Genomic DNA, 27,955 nt, shown 5'->3' on the forward strand with positions numbered 1-27,955 from the left:
GGGAAGAGAGTGACTTTTAGAAGAAGTTAAAAATTCATCCGGATTTTGTGGAGGAGTTGTAGTGGGGATAAAATAATTACTGAATTTGGCTGCAGAGTCAGCGTTAAAAATGCGGGACCGAATGATGTGATGAGGTTTTAAAACAGGAGAAGAGGGTAAAGGAGCTTTAAAAATAACAGCTTTGTGGTCTGATACTGGGAAATCTATTAACTCTACATTCTCTGGGGAGAAAACCAAAAGAAATTACTAGGTCCAGAATATGGCCTTTAGAATGAGTAGCTCCTTGAACTGATTGTGAACTCACTCTGGAGCCATTTTACCAGTTTAACAGGTGAACATGTGGATACACAGAACACAAGTCAGTTTATACAGAGTTAAAGGAATACTTCAACATTTCAGCAAATATCCTCATCAATTCAGTTAATTTACAGTGCAACATCACTGTTAAAGCCATTTCTAGCAAGCTCTTATAATTTCATATTGTTTTCAGTTACTTTAAAGTAAATAGTTTTGCAGCACTTGGTGGTACTTTTGGTGCTAAACCAAGTGCACAGTGTCACCTGACCTCGCATCTCAGGAAGCTCGTATTGAAGGCAGGTGTGCTGAATTTAGTGGACTATGGAAGACGCCACAAGGAAACAACCTTCAACCACCATGTGTTTGGCTAATTGTACTGCGGCATCAAAGTTTTCTTGGATAAATTTGTTTATTCTGCCACTGATTTGAACTGATTGTGTTTATTTAGTTTGTTTGGGGTTTTGATTTTGTTCATGACGCTACATTCAGCCAAAGCAGATTATAGCCTAACCCAGTATCCCACAATACACCATTCAAACAACTCTTGGACCACCTGAACCATCGTGGATCATCAAACAGTGAGTAACTAACTAACCAAAGGACAGTGTGTTGATCATGTCTAACCTCATGCTGTCTGTAGGCGGCTATTTCAAACCTGTTCCCATTTAGCTGAGAAGCAGCAATAATCACAAAAGGAATCTCTGTACGCTACAGTTTAAAACAATCACAATCAGCACAGTTAAAAATGTTTATACAGCAACAATTAAATAATTAAGGTAACTAGTTGTCAAGTAGCAACCCGGTCTCACGGGACGGCATACAAATAACACAACATTAAATTTTTTGGGCAACCACTTACTTAGGTTAAGGAAAAACGTCATTGTTGGGTTTGAAATAAGTATGGAAATGAAATATGTACGGAATCAACGTAACACAACGACGGAAAACAAGTCACGAATGTCACTAAAAAACATGTGACAATCGTCATGTGTCAAAGTCAATAACGTAACTTACAATTCAAGACACTGGTCTCCTTGTTAAAACTCTGGTATTTGTTGTTCACACGGGTGCATTTACATTGCTTATAGTACAGACTACATGGCGTTGTTTTTGCACACTGTCTCATAATCCGTCTGTTACTCCCGGTAATATTTCAAATTGATCAACTGACAATAAATTAAAAAAAATGCTGCTGTCTTGTTCTGTGAATACATTGTGTTTCCTGACTGCTTCACAATAAAAGCCCCCCGTGTGTCTACGTGTTTGTCCCAGTCGGCTACCGGCAGGTCTGAGAAGTGAAGCCAATGCTGAAGGCAACAGCTAAAAAACAAAATGGCGACGGCCAAAAACCAAGATGCAACGGCCGAAAACCAAGATGGTGATGGCCAGAAACCAAGATGGCGACGGCTAAAATCCAAGATGGTGACAGCTGAAAACCAAGATGGCGACGGCCAAATACCAAGATGGCGACGGCTAAAAACCAAGATTGCTTCGACCAAAAACCAAGAAGATTTACCAAAACAGCAAACTCAAAGCTTCAAAACCAATGGGTGGGGTCACGGTGACTCGGTCCACTTCTTCTATGGTTTGTCCAGTTGAGGTGTTTTAATGTGAAGCAGTAGCAGCAGGAAATGTTGTGTTAGCAGTAGCAGTAACTTAATGATACGGCTGAAGGAGAGTGAACAGGAAACACTAAACAGTACCAAAAAACAAAATGACGATGGCAAAAAAAAAAAAAATGGCGATGGTCAAAGAAGAGATGGCGACGACCATAAACCAAGATGGCGACAGCCAAATACCGAGATGGCGACAGCTAAAGTCGAACATGGCAACAGCCAAAAACCAACATGGAAACAGCTGAAAACCAAGATGGCGAAGGCCAACAACCAAGATGGCGACAACCAAAAACAAGATGGCGACGGTCAAATACAGAGATGGCGACGGCTAATAACCAAGATGGCGACGTCCAAAACGGCAAGCTCAAGGCTTCAAAACCAATGGGTGTAGTCACGGTGACTTCGTCCACTTCTTCTATGGTTTGTCCAGTTGAGGTGTTTTAACGTGTTAACATGAGCAGAGAGACATCGAGAGAGAGATTACAGCTGCAACTATAATAATAGTTAATGAATCTATAAGTAATCAATCATTGAGTCTATAAAACATCAGGAAACAGTGAAGAATGTGCAGCACAATTATTCAGAGTCTAAGGTGACGTCTTTAAATGTCTTGTTTTGTCCGTCCAACAGTCCAAAACTAGGGCTGTCAATCGATTAAAATATTTAATTGCAATTAATCACATAATTGTCCATAGATAATCGTGATTAATCACACATTAATCCCACATTTATTGTCTGTTCAAAATGTACCTTAAAGGGAGCTTTGTCAAGTATTTAATACTCTTCAACATTGGGGTGGAAAAATATGCTGCTTTATGTAAATGTATGTATTTTGTATGTAATTTTACTCTATAAAAACTGTTCGAACCCTGGTGATTTTCCCTTTTTGTCTTCCTTTGAACATTTGTTGTGATGTTGGTGTGTGTGATCAGTTTGTTCTCTGATTCAAAGATCAAATATGTGAATAATAACACATCCTGTTTAAAGCAGAGTCTTACCTGAGCTCCACAGCAACAGCATCAGCACCAACAGGTGATCCATGACGTCCAGGTAGAGCGTCTCAATGCCCGTCTCTCTGCTCTGATCATCACATGTGCTGTCCTCAGTGTATATCTGCGTACAGGAAGAGGTGGAGCTTTACTGGAATATATCTGATTGTAGTTTTACAGCCAATAGTCCTCGTCTGACTGAGTCTCTGCCACATGTTCACGTTGTTTTTCTGTCAGCCGTGTTCACATTTTAACCAGTGGATCAGACAGTTTTCATACTGGTGTCCAGTCTCTGTTCTCTCTTTGGGCTGACACACAAATCTGTGTGTTTATTTTTTATTTGCTGCTCAGTAGTAGTGTAGAACTATAGTATGAGAAAGGTTGAGATTCTCTTTGTGGTTGCCAAAGTCAAAAATCAATCAATAAATAAATATATATAAATGTAACAAAAATAAAATTAAAAATGAATGTAGTCATTAATTAATTGATAAAATGTGACATAAATTGATATTTCTGTTTTGAATTGCTTCATTATTTATTTATCTTTCTATTAACTTTCTAATTTATTTTCTTCTCTGTTTAATTTTCCCTTTTAGTTATTCATATATTTATTCTTATTAATTTTAAAATGTATTTATACATTTTTGCATTTATTTTTATATATTTTTGCTTTTTTTTGTATTTATTTTTACATTTATTGCAGCTTTCTGGCTAGCATATAAGCGATCTATGCACTCTGACCACATGATGACACACGTTGAGTGACAGCCCCTTCATTTGCATAATGAGGCAGAAATGTAAAAAGAAAAGAATACAGAAATAAATAACTTTGGGGGAATAAATAAGCGGTGAAAAGCAAAGGTAAAATGTATATATCTATATCTATATCTATATCTATATATATGTATATATATTATATATATATATACATACATATATATATGTATGTATATATATATATGTATACATATATATATATGTATACATATATATATATACATACATATATGTATATATATGTATATATAATTATTATTAGTTTATTTCTTTATTGATATTTTTATTAGATTTATTGACATTTATTTTTATTTATTATAATTATTATAATTATTATTATTTTGATTTTGTTTATATTTATTATTTAATTATTTTTAGTTTTTTAATTTAATTTTATTATTAGTTTTGTATTATTACTGGCATTTCTTTCTCCTCCCTTGTTTTTCAATTTGTTGTTTTTCAATTTACAGTTAATATCTGCTATTATATGTGCATATTACTTTGTTAGTTATGTTTTAGGTCATTGACCTTAAGGAAACAACAAAAAGCATGATTAAAATTGTTTCATGATTTTAATACAAGGCTGCTGAAAAAAAAGCAAAACTGTTTTTCAGGGATTATAAAATAAATGCATATGTCTGAACAACCAGCCAGATTACATTTCCAACTCTTTTTTTAAAGATTATTTTTAGGGCTTTTTGGCCTTTATTTGACAGTACAATGGATAGACTGGAAAGGGGGGGAGAGAGTGTGTACATTATGCATTAGACAATGCTCTTTGCTCATGATGCTTATTTCATATAGAGGGCAGCAGCAACCTGCATTAAGACACAGCTGCACTGCTTCACTACAGAAATACATGTTAATTGTACTACTCTACAATTGCACCTCGAGGAGAAATAAAATGATTTGAATTGAATTGAATTGAAAAGTGTGTGATAAATTACAGGGAGGGTCTCTACAGATGTTATCAGAATCTCTCACGTAATTGACACTTCTCTCTCACACCCTTACTATGGGCTGTGTTTTTTTCAAGCACAATGTACCTACTCCTGGAGAGAACTTGACACTTCCACCTAATCCCTTGCACTCTTCTAGGAAGGCAGTGGGTAGAGCAGGTGGTCCACCAATCGGAAGGTCGGTGGTTCGATCCCGGCTGCTCCGGGTCACATGTCGATGTGTCCTTCAGTTAAGACACTTAACCCCAAATTGCTCCCAAAGGCCATCGTTGTGAATGTGTTTCTAGATTAGATCCTGATGGGCAAAGTTGGCACTTTAGCAGCCTCTGTCATCAGTGTGTGAATGGGTGAATGCTGACATGTAGAGTGAAGAGCTTTGAGTGGTTGGGAGACTAGAAAAGCGCTGTATAAATGCGAGTCCATTTACCATTTAGTTGTAGTTCTGTTTTCACCCAGTAGAGTGTACCATACGACCAGTAACCTATTTCATGCTCCAGACTGGAGTCCAGTTGGAGCCAGATACATAGAAAGGATGATGTAAGTCGACTGTAGCTTATTTGAATAAGATTATTTCACAATTAATAAGCAGTGAATATGTTCATAATGCTCTATGATCTAGCTCTCAAAAGACACAAAGGTACACAATCCTTTTTGTTATTTTTCCAGGAACGGGCAATGCAGAGCCTGGCAAATTGCCATTAGGATTGTAATGTACTTTTTAAAAAATGTTTTTTGTGATGTACTATTTAGTTGTGCAGCATGAATTAAAAGTCTAATTAATTATATGTGGAAATCACCTTTGTGGTCCTTTCCAGCAGAGGTCCCTACCCCACGCTACCAAATTATTGTTCACCGTCACAGAGTAGGCTACTAATAACTTCACATTCTACAACATTATCAAGCTAATGTTCAGTTTCATAGCTGTTGTTCATTGTTCATCTATGGATGAATGAGTGAATTCTGTCCACCGATGGCAAGCAGAGCAACAAGGGTATAAGGAGGGAGGCACTTTTATATCAATATCACTATCCATAAATAATAATAATAAAATAATAACATGGAAAAAGCATTCTTGCAGCTATTAGCATCTATGTTTAGGTGCCTTAATTGGTGAGGGTTGGAGTCAGGGGGAGGGTCACTTAAGTATCTGACATGAGGTAACCAGAATTAGGGACAGCGAGCAAGGTCATTACACCAAAAAAGGACTTTTCTAAAATGAAATTCCCCTTTAACTCATCAAGTGTTGGATTTTAGACCCACTTGATAAGGATAGCAATCTGGGCAGAGCAAACAGAGTAATGATTTCTCCTCCCCTCCTAATTACTGGAGCACTGATTAAGGGCAGATTGCGCTCACCTGTGCCAAGTCGACTCCAGACAACACCGGTGAGCCGGCGGCTCCTCCCAGAGCTCATTAGGGTCATGGCAGACATGGAACACTTTCTAACAGTCTAGATGACCGAATACTGACTGCTGTTCAAAGACAGCTTCCACTACGCTGGACTGAGGTATGTAAGAAACTGCACAAATGGAAGTACCGACTCCAGTGTTAAATTTCACTGCATTCCTGTCAATAAACTTGACTGAGATTGATGCATATTAGCAATTAAAAAGACAAGGACATGGAGTCACAAGCCTAAAAGGTTGGGAACCACTGGTTTAATCTTTAATAATGCAATGTAATTTCTGCTTTCTATGTTTCAGAAGAGATGTCCTCCCAAATCAGACTGAGGCTGCTGCCGACAGTCAGATGCTTGTTTGATGAGCCCGTTCAGATGAAGGTGGCTGGGCTGAGGTCGAGACAGGTGGTCACCACGAGAGCCAGATCGACCGACGAGAAGGGGGTGGTGTTCAGCTCCTCGGCCACCTACGAGGCTGATGGGAGAGGGGAGATCGACCTGGAGAGAGACCCCTCTCTCGGTGGGAGCTACATCGGGGTTGAACCCATGGGTCTGCTGTGGTCCATGAGGGCAGACACCTTGCACAAAAAGTTTAAAAAAGTGAACTCGCTAAAACCACATGTGGTGAAGTTCTCTGTGCATGAGGAGGAAGAGGAGGGGGAGGGCAGGATGCTGGCAGAGGCGACCAATGAGAGGTTTCTGGTAGGAGACGGGGTCAGCCGGCTCCCCGTCAAAGAGGGGAATATTCATGGAGTCCTGTTTACTCCTCCTGGTTGGTATATGTCTCTGTCACACTTCAAATCATTTGGTTAAAGGAAAATGCTGGCATCATTTTATCTTGATTATTATTAACAAAGATTATGGTGTATGGAGAATGGTTATTTTTAATACCATGTCTTGGGGTGCTTAAGTTTGAAACATTTCAAGTTCTGCACTCAGTGGCTAAAATGTGTAATTCCAATTTATGTTAATGTACAAAAGAGCCAATATGCGTGGCATCATAAGAAATAGTCAAAAGCAGCTAATAGTTTGCATGTTTTTCCACAGGTGGGCAGTAAAGGAGTTGGTGTAATAAGCCTTTCAAAAAGTGGAGATCTTGCGCTCTCGATAGCCTCTTACCTGCCAGATGTTGAGGCCACAGTGTGTATTAATAGCTGCTCTGCCAACACACTTGAACCCCTCTACTATAAGAAGAGCCAAGTCCTCCCTGCATTACTGTTTGACATCAACAATATGGTTCCCACTGAGTCAGGGGTCTTCATTATCAAGAATGTTATGCATAATCCGCTGGCAGAGGAGAACAAGGCCGCCCTGGTCCCCATTGAACAAGCCAAAGGACGTTTCCTCTTTGTGGCATCAGAGGACGACCTCAACTGGGACACCAAGGCTTACATGGACATCATGGTGGAGAGACTGAAGCGTCATGGGAAGGACAACTTTGAGAGTATGCGTTACCCCGGAGCGGGACATTACCTAGAGCCGCCTTATGGACCCTACTGCCCCTCCAGTTTTCATGTGCTTGTAAGCGAGACAGTCCTGTGGGGGGGTGAGCCCAAGTCCCACGCAGCAGCTGAAGTCCTCCTTTTGAAGAAGATCCAGGAGTTCTTCAGAACTCACCTGAGCTGTGATGCTACTTAGACTAAAGCCAATTATAGATACAAATATCATGATATGGAAGACATACGAACAGATAACTCACCAGCCAGTAAATAATTGTACATGAATGAAGCTAACATTCTAATGTTTGATTTGATGATTGAATATTTGTGTTTCAAGATCATGACCGATCAAACTAAAACAAGAAAATCTGTAATTTAAAAATGTGAGTTAGAAACTGAAAATGGAAAATTACCAAATTGATAAAGACTTAAATGGAGATATTGAAATGAAAAGCTTAAAGGAGCTCAATAGAGAGCTACAGGAATGAGTCCTAAAACCCGGAAATTAGGTTTTTTTTTTAGCACCTCCGGTTCCCACGTCTGGAAGTCAATGTGTTTTTATTTAGACGCCTGAAATAAGGTCTGTGGTTAACACTAGCTTAACCTACTAAATGTCATCAGAACCGACTCCTCCGCCTTTACGGCCTCGTTGTGTTTATACTTGCGCTCATGTGACCCTGGTGTAGTTAGTTTGTAGCCTAACAATAGCTTTTTACTTCTGGCGATTGCATTAACGCTTCAAAGATCATAGAAGTGGTGTGAAGATAATCTTGCTGAACAAAACGTTTAAGTATCATAAATGTTTGTTTGCCACAGAGCTTATTTTCTGCAATAATCCAGAAGCCAATGGCTAGCAGCTAACGGTGCAAGCAGTGCAAACAAGGGCAGTGCTGACAGAGATTACTCTTCTGTATCTTTACAGAGCAAATAGTTATTCGTTGCTATATTAATGCTCTGTAATTTGTAATTCAGTTATATATTTTGCTTGGGAAAGATCACATCTAAATGGTCAAAACAATGGCCGATTAATGGCCTAATTACATTTGTCAATAGAAAATCACACTTCCTGCCTGTGCTTCACAAAAATAAAAATTCTCCCGGTCAGCGGTTGTGAGACTTTTGTTTAACTTTGATTCTTTCTAACTATCACTCCGTAATCACAGACTAGTTTTGAATGCAGAAAAGACGAAGTACAGTACATGGTATTCTCCACCTCCACCAGAGACACTGACTTTCCTGCCACTAAAAATGTTTAAATGGCAATCGCATCAGAAGCTTCCAAACTACCTAAGATCTTTTCTCTTATTTGAACCACGGGGTGTTTTTTTTTACGGTTATTGTAACTGTTTTTAATTCCTGATGTGTGTTGTGTTGTTTCTGTTTTGCTGAATGTTTCTTGTCCTCAGGTCTCTCTTGGAGAAGAGATGTTAATCTCAATGAGACTGCCTGATTAAACAAAAATGTAATTAATTTTATTACATTGCACCTCTACTAACGGCCTTAATTGTCACATTAAGGAGCTTTTCTTCGAGGAGCCTGTCAATCGTCACCGTGGCCACTAGATGGCGATGTAAGCCTCTCTAAATGATGTGTGAGCTGGTACTGCCAGTGTTACAGGAATACACTAAGCTTGGGGGTCCATACTGAAGCTGCTTCTATTTTTGCTTTATTTTGAGTACAACATGAGAGAAAACAAGCGAAAGATGTGTTCAGAAAATGGTGAAAATCCAAGACAAATCGTCACTATTTTTACTCTAAAGTGGCAATCCTTAAGATTTCAGTTCTGGTTGATGAAGTGAAAACAATGAATTGTGCTCAGAGTTTAGCAGCCTGGAGACTTTTTGTTGATTCATGAGCTTAGAAATAGAAAATAAAGATAGATATATATTATTATTATTATTATTATTTGTATTATTATATTTATATATATTGTCCGTTCGACAACAGCTAAACTGACCCTGTCCAGTCTCTCTTTGGCTCACACACATACACACTCCGAGGAGGAGTCATAGATATGAAACCGTTTTATAATGGTTTTATATCTATTGTAGGAACGTTCTGTCCCGGCCCTCAAGATAAGATATTTTAACAGGACAGTGACACAAATGACGCGAAATCCCCATTTAATCCTTTTCATTTTAGATGAACGCTCGCTTTTACTGCAGGTAAGTCACATTTCTACTTTTCTGACTTTTCTTCAGCACTTCCTGACAGGAAAGCAAAGATAAAACAAGACGCTTTATTGTTTTAAAAATGAACTCTTCCATCTACAGCTTGAAAAATGAACATATTTGGTGACAAATCTTTTTTCCTTATGGAACAGATGAGGAATATCAGAACATTAAAACCCATTACGGCCATTAATTTGATCTTTTCCAAGCTCTCTTCTGATTTGTGGCTCCACAGATATCTCTTAATCTTGTCATCATGTGTCAAAAGGGAATACATACACAAGTCTTTATGTGAAGCAGGGAGATACAGAGAGTCATTTTGTGTCTAAGAGGAATGAAGTTTACGGAAACTCTGGAGTTCTTGACATTTCAAGAACCTGTGCACCCAAGACAAATGTGCATGTGCATGCCTATCTTCTCTATTTGCACCAAATCTGGGAACTTATTTCACTGTTGGATAAGAACTCTGAGAAAATACCTCCCACTACTCGGGGGAAGCTACATCGGGGTTGAATCCGTGGGTCTGCTGTGGTCGGTGAGCGCAGCCACATTGCACAAAAGGTTTCAAATATACAGTTCACTAAACCCACGTGGTGAAGTTCTCTGTGCATGAGGAGGAGGGGGAGGGCAGGATGCTGGCAGAGGCGACCAATGAGAGGTTTCTGATGAGAGACGGGGTCAGCCGGCTCTCCGTCAAAGAGTGGAATATTCCTGGAGTCCTGTTTATTCCTCCAGGTTGGTTGCTTTATTGTTGTATTGGTCAGGCAATAATGAATTTGTAAGTTTAAAGGATAATGCTAGTATATTTTTTTCGTTGTATCAGAAATGTGCACCAAAGAGACAACAATGAATTGGTTATATACTGTAGCTGTTTAACCAGGCTTGCTTGGATACTTTGATTCATCTGAAGTCTCAAAAAGTAATTATAGAGCAGAAATATTCTCACTTTTAGCGCCAAATATGAGTTAACCTCTAAAAATATTGGAGACTTTCCATTATGCAACTCAATAGCGTCTCGCGGTAGACCTTGTCTTTCAGACGTGATGACACCATGAGGGTCATCTCTCCAGACTTTAGAAAATGTCCTCCAGAGCCACAGAAGGATTATACAGCTGTTTTCAGACTGAGTAGTATTCCTCCTAACCAGTAAACTCATTTACATTAGGGTAGGGTATGCAGTATATTTTTGGCATTTCAGCATATTGTAATTCAAGTGTTCAGAGAGTAAACTAGACTTCTGCGCCTCCTCATGGCTCTGTTTACAGGCTTTACAAAATCTAGCCAGAGAGAAAAATCTCATTTCAGAGAGAGAGAGCCTTCCTATTGGCTGTCCTCCGGCTGGTGGGCGGTGCAACTGATCTCAACATGGCTGCGGGGTCACAAACTTTCTCATTTTACAGCTAAACAGTACACTACAAGATGATTCTGAAAACATCTGGGGATGAGAAATAGGCATAACAGTATCAGAATATTGATTCATATTTGATCAGCGCTGCCTAGTTTAACCATTTGATTGGAGTTTGTGAGTGATTGACAGCCGGCTCATAGACAGCTGGACGGAGGACTCCAGATCTGGTTGTTTTCATCCGGTCTGTGAAATCCTGCAAATGCCGTTAGGAGCACCGGAGGACAACTGAGGACACAGAGGAACATGATTTTTTTTCAGATTACCTGTCACTACTGTCAGGATATAGCGACCGTTTTATAAAAATAACTGTTTTTAATGATATTTGCTGCATTTCTACCCACTGCTGCTTTAAAACAAACATGCATCACATAATATGTACGTCATTTTACATCCTAGCATGTTTTCTGTTCAAGGAAGAGGTCCAGTCCCTGCTGTATATTTAAGGAGGAGGTTTGTTGGAGAAAAGGGCCTCTCTGCTCGCCAGTCGAGGATTTGTGGTTCTGACCGTGGTGTAATCACAACAGTGTGTTCTTCATGTGTTCTAGTAGAAACCTAAAATACACGCATGCACCTGGAAATGAGCATGATCGGTCCTCTTTAATAATGGCAGGTTCTCTGTGTGAGAAAGGGGTTTTGTCTTTACAACCAGCACTGCCTACACCTCGCGTATTCATTTCAGACATTCGAAGAACACTTGATGGAAATTTGTGAAGCTTTTATAGGTTTATAAATGTTTCAACCTTCCCTTCAGACTCACCATACAACACTCAGCAGTTAGTAACCTCGAAACACTCTCGGCAAAACAGAAGAGAAGAGAACTAAAAAAGGAAATGAGAGGTGGGGGGGAACAAAACGTGACTTATTGGTAACTATCGCATCCTGATCTTTCTATCTTGCTCACTATTCGGAGGCGAGAGATAACACGTTATTGTTCCTAGCAGGCTTGCTACAGTGCAAGTTCATCAAGATAGCGGCGCCAGCCTTGATCTGCCTCCTCGATTTATTGAGCAGCATTGTTGGAAAGCTCTTTCACTGCCTATCCTCTATTCTTTTGTGTTTATGTATCTGACTGCTCCCTTTCTGTCATTTCAGTTCGACGGAGCTCTCATCAGCCTCTGGCTCTTTTGAAAGGCAGGGAATTATTTGTTGCACTACTGTACCTGCACAAGCATCAGAAGCTTGAGGTTTGCATTTGAGCTCCTGTGCTCCTCAGTAACAGTGGATTTATATTTGTGTGTTAGGGATAGCAGCAGGGATACTGTAACACATGGAAACTGGTGATTGGTAGGCTTGCACTGCTTGTGTTTTCTCCTACAAGTTTTCCATGTTGGTACATATAATGTATTTTTCGACACTGATCTCACAGATGTGTAAATCCAACCTCAGAGATACCCAAAACGTGCTATATGCACTTTTAAAACTGCAGGTTTCTTATTCTTATTTATCACGTAATTTCCGTACTTAAGTTACGGTACTTCCGGAGTTATTTAAACCCAAACTGTGATCTTTTCCCTAAACCTAAAACTAAGTAGTTTTATTTTGAAAAGACTGGAGTAGAAATTGACACATGCGTCGCGTGGTTCTGGACATTCGTAGGAAAAAGCACAGATAATACGTTGTTAAAAGTCGTGCTGAACGTCACCAAAAAAAGGGACTTTTGTGTCTATGTACACGAATCAAATAGATTAAATTTCATGACTATTTCACGAACTGCCGTGAGACTGTGTTGAATATAAAGTATGTTGCCATGGTTAAATACTGAGCTGCAAAACAGAACAACATGCTTCCACTCTGAGGACGGAGTGCGTTCAGGACCAGCTAGACCAGTCATTCCCCAAGACTGGTCGCAGGAGATTTTATTAGGGATGCCAAATAAATTAGCAGAATTTCTTCCATCATCTTTTTTTTTTTAAGATTTATATCTGCAGTACACCTTTGAGCCACATGAGGGACCTGAATGTTCGTATTGTTCTGATAATTGTAGCCTACTTATAACATGAAATCTAATATGTAAGGCTTGCGTACATTCAGTTTGTTTTACTGTTGAGAGGGAAAAAAGCCTGTTAAAGGAACTGTTTGTAAGAATCAGAAATTGCTTGTTAACAGCGACACCTGTGACCGTTAAGTCAACGAAAGTCAGCGTCGGGCTCGCGCTTGCTCGCTCTACATAGACATGAACGAACATCGCTCAAAACAGTGAGGCGACACACGTCAGCTAAAACCACAATATCACTCTATATTTCAGCTGCTTGGCAGTAATGTTAGCTGACCAGACGATAACGTTTCTGCTGCGGAGCCCCGTCACTTCATAAGACACGGGAAACCTCTGTTGGTCTGGAGGAGCTGCAGCAGTTATTTCTGCACAGACGTCCACAGTACATTCACGAGATATTCTCAGAGCTAATCTAACTCTTCTGCAGTGTGGAGTGTGCGCGCATGCACGTGAGAGTGGAGCGACAGAGCGAGAACGAGCGCAGTGTGTGAGTGAAGGCAGGCAGGCAGAGGAGCAGAGTACAGCAGAGACTCCGGCCCTGGAGACCAAAGCTACGGTCTCCCCCGCGTCCTCCGACCGCGGCCAACACTGTTTAACAGACGGGCTTCACTAGATACAACTTTGTGGTTTTGGTGTTTCCGTGTAGTTTGTGTTGGAGTCTGAGTCTGAACAGCGTAGCCTCGCACGAGCATGCATGGGACACCGACCCGCAATGATTTATACGTGTAAGAAGTTACAAACAGTCCCTTTAAAGACAAGACTTATTTAAGCCTTCTTAGCAGCTTCCGGTGGTGTTGATGCTTTTTGTTTCTATATAGAGATGAAGTTCAGCCCTTACTTACTGCTGTATCTGGATGCTTGTTTAGCTACCTTTTTATTTAGCTGTATGTCTGATTGATCTCTTTCCTGTAAGTTTGTTCTTTGCAATGTGTGAAGGTACTACTGAGAACCAGAGTAAAAGTCTTGCATCTATGAGCTTATTTGAGCAATAAACTTGATTCTGATTTCAAATACCATCTGCACTGAGCACCTTATTCTTTTAACAAAGATAAAAACACTGGTTGCTAATAACTAGGGCTGTCAATTGATTAAAATTCTTAATTGCGATTAATTGTCCATGATTAGTCGCAAATGAATCTCAAAATGAATCTTAAAGGGAGATGTGTCAAGTATTTAATACTCTTATCAACATGGGAGTGGACAAATATGCTGCTTTATGCAAATGTATGTATATATTTATTAATGGAAATCAATTAACAACACAAAACAATGACAGATATTGTCCAGAAACCCTCACAGGTACTGCATTTAGCATAAAAAATATGCTCAAATCATAACATGGCAAACTGCAGCCCAACAGGCAACAACAGCTGTCAGTGTGTCAGTGTGCTGACTTGACTATGACTTGTCCCCAAACTGCATGTGATTATCATGAAGTGGGCATGTATGTAAAGGGGAGACTCGTGGGTATCCATAGAACCCATTTTCATTCACATATCTGGAGGTCAGAGGTCAAGAGACCCCTTTGAAAATGGACAAGCCAAAATGTAGCTCAAGTTTGGAGCGTTATTTAGCCTCCTTCTCGTCGAGCTACCTTTGGTTTTGTAGTTTCATATGATGCCAGTATCTTCACTCTGGCTTTAAAACTGAGCCCGCTACAACCTCCAAAAGATCTATTGCATTAATGTGTTAAAGAAATTAGTGGCGTTAAAACAAATTTGCATTAACGAGTTATTATCATGTTCATTTTGACAGCCCTAGTAACAACATGAGGATTTGACAACTACACCTCCCATGGGGGCATTGGCAGCTCATGTGATATGAATGTTGAATGAAATTCTTGTGATGCTTGTTTCCCTTCTACACCCCAACATTTTGAACTTTTGAACTTCAGGACACAAGTTCAACTTCTCCAACCCACTTCCTTCATCTCCTCGTTATGTTTAAATAGTGACTTTTGCCAGAGACAGAAGAGTAGGGAGGTTTAGGGGAAATGTAAACACATCCACCTGCATCATAAATCTCACTGTTCCAACAGCACAAACAGAGAGAAACTCTACACTCATACTATCACCACTGTGTTGATGTCAGTTTTCACTACTTTCATTTAAGCTCACAAGAGTCTGTCATTGCTTTTGTTTTCTGATTGAGAACAAATGCCAGTTGGCCTCTGACAGGATATCCATCACCACGCTGGGTTTTGTGATTGTGTCTGCAGGCACCTTGTGTTCACAAGCTATAACTGCTGTATTTTTAATGAGCTATAATGACAAGGAAGCAGGAGGCGTTGCTGAAAGAGAAACACAATCAAAGAGCAAACATCCTGATGCTGATGATATGAACTCAGTCGTTGTCTAAGTTTATTACATTTAAAGGTCCCATATTGTAAAAGGTGAGATTGTCATGTCTGTTATAGTATAAAGCAGGTTTAAGTGCTTAATAAATACTGTGAAAGTATTGAAACGTTCAATATACAGAGAAATACACACAGCCAGTATTCAGTAATGGTGTGTTTGAAACAAGCGTTGTTAGGATTTCTGTCCATTTGTGATGTCACAAATCTACAATATTTAGCCCGTTTCATGGTTTTAAACGTAAACATTCTTAATGTGTCCCAGCTGACAGGATGTAAACATGGACCCAAACTGTTGCCTACCAACGCAATTCCGTTGCAATTCCGTTGCAATTCCGTTGCAATTCCGTTGAAATGCACTAAAACGGAGCATTTCAGACAGAAGCTAATACAGGTATATTCAGGCAGATAGTATGAGGGAAATACTTTTTTTTTTTTTTTTACATTACAGCATGTAAACATGTTCTAGTAGAAACATAAAATAAAAGTATGAACCTGACAGTGAGCACAATATGGGACCTTTAAACTGAAACTGTATTCTTGTGACAGATTGTGTAATTTTCTTTCCATTATCTACATTATGATGTACTGACAGGCACTTGTACCTCATTGGCTGAAAATACGAGTCCTCTGTCAAGCTTTCTATCACATAATGCAATGATACAGCTAAAACCATCCTCCTGAAAACACCACTGCAGTGCCGCCTGCTAGCTGCCATTACAAACATAATACGACAATAAAATATTTATATAAGTAACACAATGTAGTGAGAAGAACAGCCCGATGTTCCTATGTAAATATGCAAAACTATGACAAAGACAACTCCCCACTCTATGCTGAAATATATCACAATTTTTTTACTGTTTATTATGAGTTTCCCCAGCTGTTTTTAACTCATTTTATTCAGGGCTTTAAAAATTACAGATTGGTAAATTTGTAATTAAGGCTGCCTAAATAAGCTTGGCTGATGGTTGCAATTCAAAAGTAAATGCCGTGAAAATATTAAGGAAATGTTCAATACTGCTGTTAACTTAAAGGAACAGCGTAAAACATAGGGGAATCTATTGGCAGAAATGGAATATAATATTAATAAGTATGTTTTCTTTTTTGTATGGTCACCTGAAAATAAGAATCGTTACGTTTTCACAACCCGATCTCAATCCTAACTCGTCAAATACCGGCGATTGGTAAGTGCCCCTCAGCTGCAGAAACTGACACACGGAGGCACCCTTTAGCGTCAGTATGTGATGAATCGGGCTTTCAACTAATGAGTAACGAGTTCAGACGTCATCGGGGAGGCGGTTGAAGCAACTATCGATCATGGCGACAGAAGCGTTGTGTGTGATGCTGGCGGTCTGGTGTTGCGAAAAGAAAAAGAAAAGAAAGAAAAAAGGGTTGTGGATGCACAAAATTCGGATCGGCTAGACTTTTCCTCGGGGTGTCGTGGGGCGTCCCAGATGTGGCGTCGGTTTTCATCGGGCTAGAATCGGGCTGATATTGTGTAGTCTGAACCGGGCATAACTCCAATGTAAACCCACCTGCGTCGCTATTCGACGGTCGGAGCAAGTGACGTAGTAAAAGTATAAAGTCATAACTTTACGAGAAAAAAAAGTCATAATATTACGAGAATGAAGTCATAAGATTACGAGAAAAAAAGTCAACTTTATTCTCAAAATCTGAGATTTATTTTTTCCTCAATGTGGCCCTAATACTCCGTCGTACCATAGACCTACAACAATGATAAATAAAATGAAAATGTAAACAGAAAACAGTTATTCTTTTCCATTTTTAAAAATCCACAGCGAGCCACTGGAGAGGGGCTAAAGAGTGTCTCTGAAGAGGAGCCGCAGGTTGCTGACCCCTGCACTAGGGGTACCCAGAGCATCGGTCTCGGATGCCGAGGTGCACTGACCAAGAGGCGGTATTTGACGAGTTGGGACTGAGAATGTGTTAGAATGAGCCATTTATATCTACAGAGGAAGCGGGTCCTCTCCACGGAGTCGGCCGCCATGTTTCTACAGTAGCCCAGAACGGACAAACCAAACACGTCCAAATCACGTTTTCGCGTCAGCCACCATCGTTTTCCTACACGCTCGGCATATGAGAGAAGTTTCAGTTGGTTGCGATCTGCAACCTCACCGCTAGATGTTGCCATATCCTACATACTGCACCTTTAAAGGTAACAATCAACAAATCATGTACTTTGCAATTCAGCTGATACAACAGGAGACTCTTCATACTCTCTGTGTGTTGTATAGACTCACTTTGTTAAATGCCTTGCTCAAAGTATAATGACCAAACAGACAAAACATATCTCCCTGAGACATTGATTTTATGCACCGTCTCACCCTCACTGCTGAGCCTGTTTTGTGCACAGCCTGTCCCCATGATTACCATCACTTTATATAAAAGCAGTAGCAGCAACGTAGTGAAGAGTAGAAAACAGTGAGGAGCAAAGCTGTGTGAGTTCAAACCAGTGAAAATTACCAGGCTGTCGTGTCTCCTCTGTGTATTACTAGGCATGTAGTCCACACCGTGTAATTAGCTCAGCAGGCTAAAGAGAAAGAGCTGATGGGAGCCAGAGTCTCGGATCCCATCTGGTGCAGTTATCTATTTATTTTAGTGATTGTATAAGATATGGAGACATTATTGTGAAAGTTTCTATTCATTCGATATTTCTGATTACGCTGTGAATCAGCAAAAACTGGTCTGTAGGTTGTGTTGGCTTCAAAAGATGGGGACAGGGTGATTTAAAAAAGACCCCCACAGTGCTTTAAATTCAGACAGCTGTAACTCTTGAAAGCAACGACTTTCATCTGAAACTTAAGAAGAATCTTTCGCACTTTGCTCAATAATGCATCACACGTCAACTTCCTTTTCCTCAGCATTTCAAGCTGCTTTAAAGAAAGCCTTTGGTTTCCAGCATGTGGAATTTGATTTATCAATTCATTTGAAAGTAGTCACATTTCTAAAAATACCAGAATCAGCCTATAAAATATAGAACGACAACTACACCCACGTTGCTAAAAACCCAAATTCCATAGCTACTGTTGCCCTGACTGCAACCTTGGATTTTTTGCTTTGCCTTACTTGAAAATAAATCTTGCATGATGATTTAAGCAACTGTAATGACCCATGAAGAAAATCCCTGTTGTAGCTTTTGAATTCATGAATAAAAAAGAGCATTCAATTCAGATCCACTGTTTAACATTAATTGCCTTTTCATTTACATAACCAAGAGCACCTCTAAACCTCCTCTATCTATGGTCCTTGTTTCTTTCCCTGCCTCATACATCCAGAACAAGCAGAGCTACCGTATCATCTCCTTTTAATTCATTAACAAGGACACAAGGAAGCAGTGATTCCAGAAACATTTATTCAAATCCCCCGGCGGTTCAGTGGCCCATGTGTTTGGCAAACGCTCCTCGGGCCTTCGCCAAGATGCAGACGAAGAACCGGGTGTGAGCCAGGCTTTGAAAACAGCGGATCAAAGACTTCCATGTTTCTGGTAAAAGCATAAAAATTGCTTGTTCGTTCCCCACGGGTTGGGTCGTTTAAACAGATCCCAGTGAGAGCTGCAAAGGTTCACTGAGACTGAGGAACATGGAAGTCCTGCAAAGATCTCGATGTGTCAGAGCTGCATGGGAGTGTACATATTTATAGTTTTCTGAGTCATGTCGGCTAATGCTGTGCAGATTTATGTATTTATGCAAAAATGCAGTAATGCAACTTTATACAAGTTTTCTCTGTTTCTGATAGGTTGCATAGATGTGATTACATCCATAAAACTTTCTGCCTTTTTTATTTAACCTTTATTTAACCAGGTTAGTCCCGTTTTTAAGAGATTAAGAACCTCTTTCCCAAGGGAGACCTGGCCAAGAAGGTCAGCAGCAAGAACACAAAGTTACAGACACAGACACAAATAGAGATAAAATACAATTCACAAACATTAAAAGCACTAACATTTGCATTAAAAGAGAACTATCTAAAGAGAAACGGGGGGACAAAAAGGAACTTTTCTGGGAGTCAGCTGTACAACAAGGGAAGCTGTAAACATTGGCATGCCATAGAGTCTGCTTCTAAAGCCTTCATTTTAGATTTAAACATGTTTAATGATACCAGCTCCTTGATTTTCAGGTGATTTTGGAGCAAATTCCAGGCTGAAGGTGCAAAATATGCAAAAGCCCTTCCCTCAATTTTTGTCCAAGCTTTTGGGACAGAGAGCACAAAGAAGTCCTGTGAACGCAGTGAATACTGTCCACAATTTTCTGCGTAATAAAAACACTTAAAGGGACCGTTTGTAACTTTTTACACGTACAAATCTACCGGGTCGGGATCCCATGCACGCTCTTATATGCGCACTCGCGTGTGGCCGGAGCCTCTGCTCTTCTGCCGGCTTGCCTTCACTCACACACTGCTCGCGTTCTCGCTGTCTCGCTCCCCCTCTACACGTGAACGCACGCTCACTACACACTGCAGAAGAGTTAGTTTAGTTCTGAGAATATCTAGTGAATGTACAGTGGACGTTTGTGCAGATATAACTGCTGCAGCTCCTCCAGACCAACAGAGGCTTTCCGTGTCTTGTGAAGTGAAGGGGCTCCGCAGAGAGAAACGTTATCGTCTCCGACCGGGTGCCAGTGTCTCCCTTCGGGCGCAGTCGGAGGCGATAACGGTTCTCTTCCTCCTTCAGCCCCGGCACCGACCCGCCAACAAACGAAAGGCCAACACTAGGATCAGTATTGATTCATGGAGAGACCTTCGTCTGGTCAGCTAACATTACTGCCAAGCAGCTGAAATATAGAGTGATATTGTGCTTTTAGCTGACGTGTGTCGCCTCACTGTTTTGAGCGATGTTCGTTCATGTCTATTTAGAGCGAGCAAGCGCGAGCCCGACGCTGACTTTCGTTGACTTAACGGCCACAGGTGTCGCTGTTAACAAGCATTTCTGAAAGTTAAAAATAGTCCCTTTAAGTATTGTGTGAGCAGACCCAGAATCACCTTATTAATTATATAAGGATGTGTGCAGTGTCAGTGCCAGTGCAGGCCATCCCAATCGAGAATACAACTCCCAGTAGTGAGTCAGAGCTTTACAATCTGTAATGAACCTCAAGGATGCATGGTAAGCTACATCAACCATATGAAGGCACTGAGCAGAGGCGTGCATGTACAAAATATCTCCATAATCTAAAACCGGTAAAAATGTTGTAGAACAAGACTCTTTTTTACATTAAAAGAAAAACACAACTTGTTTCGAAAATAAAAACCCAGTTTTAGCCTCTGTTTTTTTACAATGTACAGCACATGTGGTTTAAAAGTAAGGGAGTCATCAATCAAGACACCAAGGTATTTCAGCAGATGAGAGGTATATTTTAATGTCTATTTTACTGCTGTCAGCGTGGGGTTTATTACATGTCATGTGTCATCTTCATCCCTCTGGTGTAAAAAAAATGTTTCTCCTAATGTTGCCATGCCTTGCCCAGCCTCATGGGGGTGCTATAGTTGAACATTTTGAGCTTGAACACAACATCACTGGTGGCACAGGTCCAGTTTTGAGGGTGATGATGCATGTTGCTGGACTTTAAAGGATCCTGCATGACTCAAATAAGACTTGACCTAATTTAAAGGTCCCATATTGTAAAAAAGTGAGATTCTCATGTCTTTTTTTATTTTATTACAAAGCAGGTTTAAGTGCTATATAAATATTGTGAAAGTATCAAAACGCTCAATCCACAGAGAAATGCACACAGTCCTTTTGAAACAAGCCGTCAGGATTTCTGTCCATTTGTAATGTCACAGATCTGCAGTATAGACCATTACACAATTTTAAAAGTAAGAATTCGAAATGCGTCCCATTTTATTTCTGGTTGCAGTGTATGGTTTTGTCCGAAATTCCATACTAACATACTATTTAGTAGCTAAAACAGTATGTGAGATATGTCAGTATGTCCGAAACCTTAGAATGAAACCAATAGTACGCAAATTGCATACTATTTCCGGTGAAATATTACTGTATGCAACGCTGGACACTACGGCAGCATAAATATCCCACAATGCAATGCGATAGTGACGACAACGTTCATAACAGACGTTGACAGACAGCTCTGTAACATCAATATCACTTCAACTTAACTGTAAGTATAACATTCCACTTTGCTAAGCGTAGTATATATTTTAAAATTAATTCAGACTTTGATTCTCACAAATCGTCGTTTTGGTCACATGAGGTTGGCACGGGTTACCATGGTTACATGTCTCCAACCGGCAAGGAGGCTCTCAGGAAGTGACGACGTTAATTACTGCTTAGCGCGTCCGAAAAAATCCATACTTCAGTTTATTCACACAAAAGTATGCTCAACAATAGTACACCTGTTGAGTATGTAGTGCATATTATGTGATTTCGGACAAAGCCTATGTGAATGACATCAGCTGACAGGAAGTAAACATGGACCCAAGCTGTTGCCTAGCAACACAATCCCATTGCAATTCCGTTGAAATGCGCTTAAACGGAGCGTTTCAGACAGAAGAGCATATTCAGGCAGACAGTATGAGGAAAATAATGTGTTTTTTGAACATTACAGCATGTAAACATGTTCTAGTAGAATTATAAAATACAAATTTGAACTTGAAAATGAGCACGATATGGGACCTTTAAGATTTCTTGAATTCAAAACTACTCGAAGTACAAAAGCAGCTCCCTCCAAGCACTCAATGTGACTTCCCTCTTTCCCTAGTTAGATGAAGTTACTGAATTTAGGATATGCTCAGTAAGCAGCGAGAGTTAATGTAATTAAAAACTGAACTTAATATATGACTTGAGGTGTCTCATCTTTTTTTTTAAATCCAGGTTCCCATGGTGACAGTACCAAGCAGGTGTGTTGTCCTCCGTCACATCCCTCGTGGCTCTACTGCTGTGCAACAGGAGAATTAGGACACAAGTCTGCATGAATGACTCCCAGTTAGCTGCTGGTGAGGCTTTAACTGGAACCACAAACGAAGACTTTCAGGCCATCACCGTGACTCTACTGCAGCTGTGGAAAATTACAGAGTGAAGGATTGGTGGTGTTTATGAAGTTGATCGGACAAGTCTTTCTGTATTCATGGAATAAAATGTGCACAAACTGATGAATCTACTAGCGAATGGTGCCTCAGTGTTTACACTCCATTATGTGAAATGAACAGCACATTTCCGTTCAGGATATTCTGTGACGTGATACTGCCCTGCATGCGTGCATATTTGTGCTTTTGACTGAAATGTCTCATCAACTATGGGATGACTTTTCATCTAGCGCCATCATCAAGTCAAAATTTGGATTTGTCCAATATTTTACTTTATAACCAAATACCTGTAAAAACTAGGGACATTCCCATCAGCCTCAGCTTCATTTTGGCTTCTGTGCTAATTAGCTAAACTAACTAAGTAAAGCAGCACGTTCAGGACGAACTTCCCTCACTCAAACCCCCCTCACTTAAAGGTCCCATATTGTAAAGAATGACATTTTCATGGCTTTTATATTATAAAGCAGGTTTAAGTTTTATATAATTACTGTGAAAGTATCAAAACGCTTAATCAACGGAGAAATACACACAGCCCGTATTCAGAAACTGAGCTTTTGAAACAAGCCTTCAGGATTTCTGTCCATTTGTGATGTCACAAATCTACAATATTTAGACCATTTCAAAGTTTCAAACGTAAACATTCTAAATCGGTCCCAGATTATTTTCTGTATGTGAATGACATCAGCTGACAGGAAGTAAATATGGACCCAAGCTGTTGCCTAGCAACGCAATTCTGTTGCAATTCCATTGAAATGCACTAAAATGGAGCGTTTCAGACAGAGGGTAAATACAGGTGTATTCAAGCAGACAGCATGAGGAAAATAAAGTTTTTATTTTTTTTTTTTTTTAAGTTATTTTTTGGGGGCATTTTTTAGCATTTTATTGACAGGACAGTGGATAGAGTCTTGGAAAGGGGGGGGGAGAGAGAGTGGATGACATGCGGAAAGGGCCACAGGCCAAATTCAAACCCGGGCCACCGCGGTTAGGACTGAGCCTTGTTATATATGGGCGCCCGCTCTACCAACTGAGCTAACCAGGCGCCCAATAAAGGGTTTTTTAAACATTAAAGTATGTAAACATGTTCTAGTAGAAACCCAAAATACAAGTAAGAACCTGAAAATGAGCACGATATGGGACCTTAAATCCACTTCCACTCCCCGCTAACTGGTTTGGGATGGCACTTAATATGGCGGACCCGCCGCGCAAACGCATAAACGGAGTGGAAGTGGGTAGGGAGAGGGTGTATGGGCCGGATTGGAATTGGGCCTATACCTGCTAGAACTTCAGCATGTTAGCATCGTCATTGTGAGCATGTTAGCATGCTGACATCAACATTTAACTGAGTCACAGAGCCGTTAGCATCTTAGTCCTTTTTGCAGTAAGAAGCACAGTTTCTGTTGTGCAGGAGCCAATTTGCTTTTAGGTAAAGATCTGACATAACCTGACACACTGAATAGTTATTTATCACAAAGTTCTCGCTTTCTTCTTGTCAACAATGTTTTGTCTTTATTTTTGAATCTGAGATGGAAGAACATCGTTTTTATTGTCGTTTGAATTTCCTGACTCATAAAGTCCACCTGCTAGATGAACAGGATTTGGACACATTAAAGAGTATATGGAGGAAACTGCAGAGAGCCGAACAACGCCCCTTAGTTGTGATATAATCACCACATACCACGGCCGGTGGTGAGCTATTGCTTAAATACGGCATAATAAGAATGAGACAAAAGTTTAACGTTAAAATATTTGTGCAGACATGGTTATATTATGTATATCTGAGCAAAAAACGTTGTGTTGTTCAAGCCTGAGGCTTTCAACTGACCTTTCAGGGTTCAGCAGCAATGTTCTTTGTAACGTTCTAAGTCAAATTTCACTTGCCCCTATGCAATCTTTATTTAAGTAAATTAATCTTGTTGTACTGGAACACGGTCAACTCGGGAGTGATGTCATTCCCAGCTCCGACATCCAATTTCAGAGGTAAATGGAACGCAGCGTATGTATGAGCAAGAGGGTCAAAGTTCAAGGCGCAATGTCATGACAAAGTAGTATGTTCCAATTGTATGCATACTGTATGCAACAGTACGTACTTTGTAAGGGCAGCTGCTGTATGTACTAAAAGTAAAAAGAAAAAGCATATGATTTGGAATGTAGCCCTCACCTTTAATAATTTTTTTACCACTGGCCCGATTGGGCAAGCAACTTGCTAGATTTACTAGACTTACTAGCCCGACGTGGCACTTTGCTTGCTCTGGGCAATCCTTACTGTTGATATCTTCCATTTTGTCTTGACATATTACTGCAAATGACGGCTTTGGGTGGAATAAAAGTGAAGCAAAGTGTATCTTAGACTCATACACAGCATGAGACTAAACGTTACTGAAATAGAGGTGTGTGTGTGTGTGTGTGTGTGTGTGTGTGTGTGTGTTTGTGTAAGAGAAGCCTCAAATGAACCTCTGGCCTCATTTTAAGAGCTTGTGACAGCAAAGAGACCAGAGTTTAAAAGAGAGATGGAGCACAGCAGTTATGAAATGAATCATTTAACAATAAAGGAAAGGCAGACGAGGAGGTGTCAGGAGGAAAAACGTTTCATAATATAATGTAAGTCGAAGGGGGTGACAAAGCCAATGACACTTTCAAACTGACTGAGTCGCTCTCACAGCCTGAAGATAAAGTGCATAAGTTATTTGCACATCACTTGTGGGATTTTGTGTTCTTGAACAAATTAGATGAAGGATAAAACCATCAAGGGGAGCAAAGCAAATGGAGAGAATATACATTTTATTTTACCCTCCTTTGCCATGTACTATTGTTGAACTTGTGTCCCCTGAGCAAGGCATGTCCTCGACTAATGGTTGGTGGTTCCCAGGTGTACGGTTGTGTAAAAACAAAGCAGGTTTTTGATGAAAAACTGAAAGTTAGTTCAGGTGAGTCTGGAGTTTCATCCCTGTTATGAATTCCAGTTTCTTCTCCAAATGATGTGATTCTAATAATATGTCTGTCCCTGAAGTCCCGCCTCTTCCGGTGGTCTCTATGGGACCTTATTTCAGATAAAATATCTATGGTAGTTAATGGCAAGAGAAATATATTTTGATCCGGTTTCAATTCTGGCATGAATCACACAAAAGATGTTTGTCAATTTAAAATATACTTTTGCAAGTCAAGAAAGTCTCAGTTCGTCATAGTATCATTTAGTTTAGTGTGAAACCGCTCAGTGAACTACATCTCTCGTCTCGCACAATATACGTCACCAACACTAGATAGCTAACTTAGCTATGTTCCACACCCAAATGTAACGTTATCTTACCTGATGTGTTTTATCCAGCGACTCCTGGTGTTTTTATCAGCCAGGAAGCAAAAGAACGAGCGAGACCCGTTGCTGGTGTGAGTTCATCCAACACAGACTCACGTGAAATAGTAACGAAATTTAATGTATTTGCTTCGTGTACATAGACATGAATTTCCCTTTTTTTGGGACGCTCAGCAAAATTTTCTACAACATGTGACACACCTGTCGATTTTCGACTCCAGTCGTTTCAAAATAAAACTATTTAGGTTTACAAATAGATCAACTTGGCTAGGTTTAGGCAACAAACCTAGTTTAGTTATGTTTAGGAAAAGATCACAGTTTGGGTTAAAATAACTCCGTAACTTAAAGCTGAAGTAGGCGAGATTGGAGCAAATATGATTAAAAAAAGTTATTTTTATAAAACGGTTGCTATATCGTGACAGTAGTACATGAGACAGGTCACCTGAAAAACATCATATGCCTCTGTGTCCTCCGTTGTCCTCCGGTGTCCTCCGGTGTCCTCCGGTGCTCCTAAGTGCATCTGCCAGATTTCACAGACCGGAGGAAAACAAGCAGTCAGAGCTGATCTGGAGGTCTGCTGTCCAGCTGCTGTCTATGAGAGCCGGCTGTCAATCACTCGCGAACTCCAATCAAACGGTCAAACTAGGCAGCGCTGATCAAATATGAATCAATATTCTGTTACGTTAATGCCTTTTTCTTTCCTCAAATGTTTTCGGAATCATCTTGTAGTGCACGGTTTAACTGTAAAATGAGAAAGTTTGTGACCCGGCAGCCATGTTAAGATCAGGTTGAGATGGCTTTAAGGAACGCCAAGTACCGGTCACATGACCGGAGCACAGCCAATAGGAACGCTCTCTCAATGAAATGACCTGTGATTGGTCAAAGTCTCCTGTCACAGGCTAGATTTTTCTAAAGCCTGAAAACAGAGCCATGAGGAGGTGCAGAAGTCTAGTTTTCTCTCAGAACACTTGAAATATGCTGAAAAGTTATTATGGAATTTTTGCCCAATGATGCCAAAAATATACTGCCTACTGGTGCTTTAAGTACGGAAGTTATGTGACATATACATCAACTTTGACTTCTGGTTTCACACGGGGCACGAACGCTGGTCTCCAGGGCAAAAGTTCTGTGTTTTTTGACCCCCTCATCCACCCCGACCTCCTCCCAACCACAATTGCGTGGATTACATATGAACTGATTTGGTGCGGAAAAAAAAAAAGTAAAATTCATGTCTATATACATGAATCAATCCATTAAATTTCCTGACTGTTGTGGGACTGGCCTGATACATCCTAGTATGAAACACACAGGCATCGTAGCTTCAGAGAGAGAGACGTCACTTACGCAACCTTTGGGTGTATCGTCTTTCTAAGAACGTATTTTTACAGTCTGATACTTCAACAGTTTTACAACAAACTGAGACTTTTTTGACTTGCAAAATTATCTTTTTAAATTGACAAACATGATATTTGTGATTCATGGCGCAATTTAAACCGGATCAAAAAATATTTGTCTCTTGCCGTTGACTGCCGTTCATATTTATTTCCAAAATAAAATCCCATGGTGGTCCACTGGAAGGGGTGGGACTTTGCCTCTATCTGCAGGAGGTCCAGAGTGATAGACTATTTAACAGGAAGTGACAGAGAAATCACCAAATGGCACAGTAAATGTTCCAGCTATACAGAAAAGGCCTTTGTGTGCAAAATGATATTCTCCTGATGTTAAGTTGCCCCTTTTGCACAATCAAGCTGACTCAAAGCTTGAAAATCTGTTTCAATCTAATTTGCTTTCTTTGCTGATTTTATTTTGAAATATTTTATAGATTTCTGAAGTGAAATCTATTAGAGGTTAACAGTGTTTTCCTCCATTCATTATTGAGCTTTGTTAAGAAAAAGTGTCCCTTTTCATTCTTCAGTATCCAGGACTGCTCATATGTTCATTTACTGTGACAGAGACACACCAATTATTTGAATGTGTTTGACATTTACAGTGTTTTCTGAAAGCGCAGCTAATTAGCTGAATGACATGATGAATTATTGAAGGGTGGATATCTGCTATTAGGGAATTTGTCTCAACATGACGCGTCTGAGTAGGAAAGATAATAAGCCCGCAGTGTTTCCTGCCAACATTATCATAAGCAACAGCTACTTGAAAGTCATTTAACATATCTTTTTTGCCATGTTCATGTAAC

At 40.0% G+C, this 27,955-nt stretch overlaps 1 pseudogene; it reads left to right on the forward strand.

Annotated features, from left to right (window-relative positions):
* Positions 1-5,873: 5,873 nt before the first annotated feature.
* Positions 5,874-8,967, forward strand: LOC119498794 (annotated as a pseudogene).
* The last annotated feature ends 18,988 nt before the right edge of the window (positions 8,968-27,955 follow it).

The sequence above is a fragment of the Sebastes umbrosus genome, chromosome 12 (assembly GCF_015220745.1).
Source record: "Sebastes umbrosus isolate fSebUmb1 chromosome 12, fSebUmb1.pri, whole genome shotgun sequence".
Classification (NCBI taxonomy): domain Eukaryota; kingdom Metazoa; phylum Chordata; class Actinopteri; order Perciformes; family Sebastidae; genus Sebastes; species Sebastes umbrosus.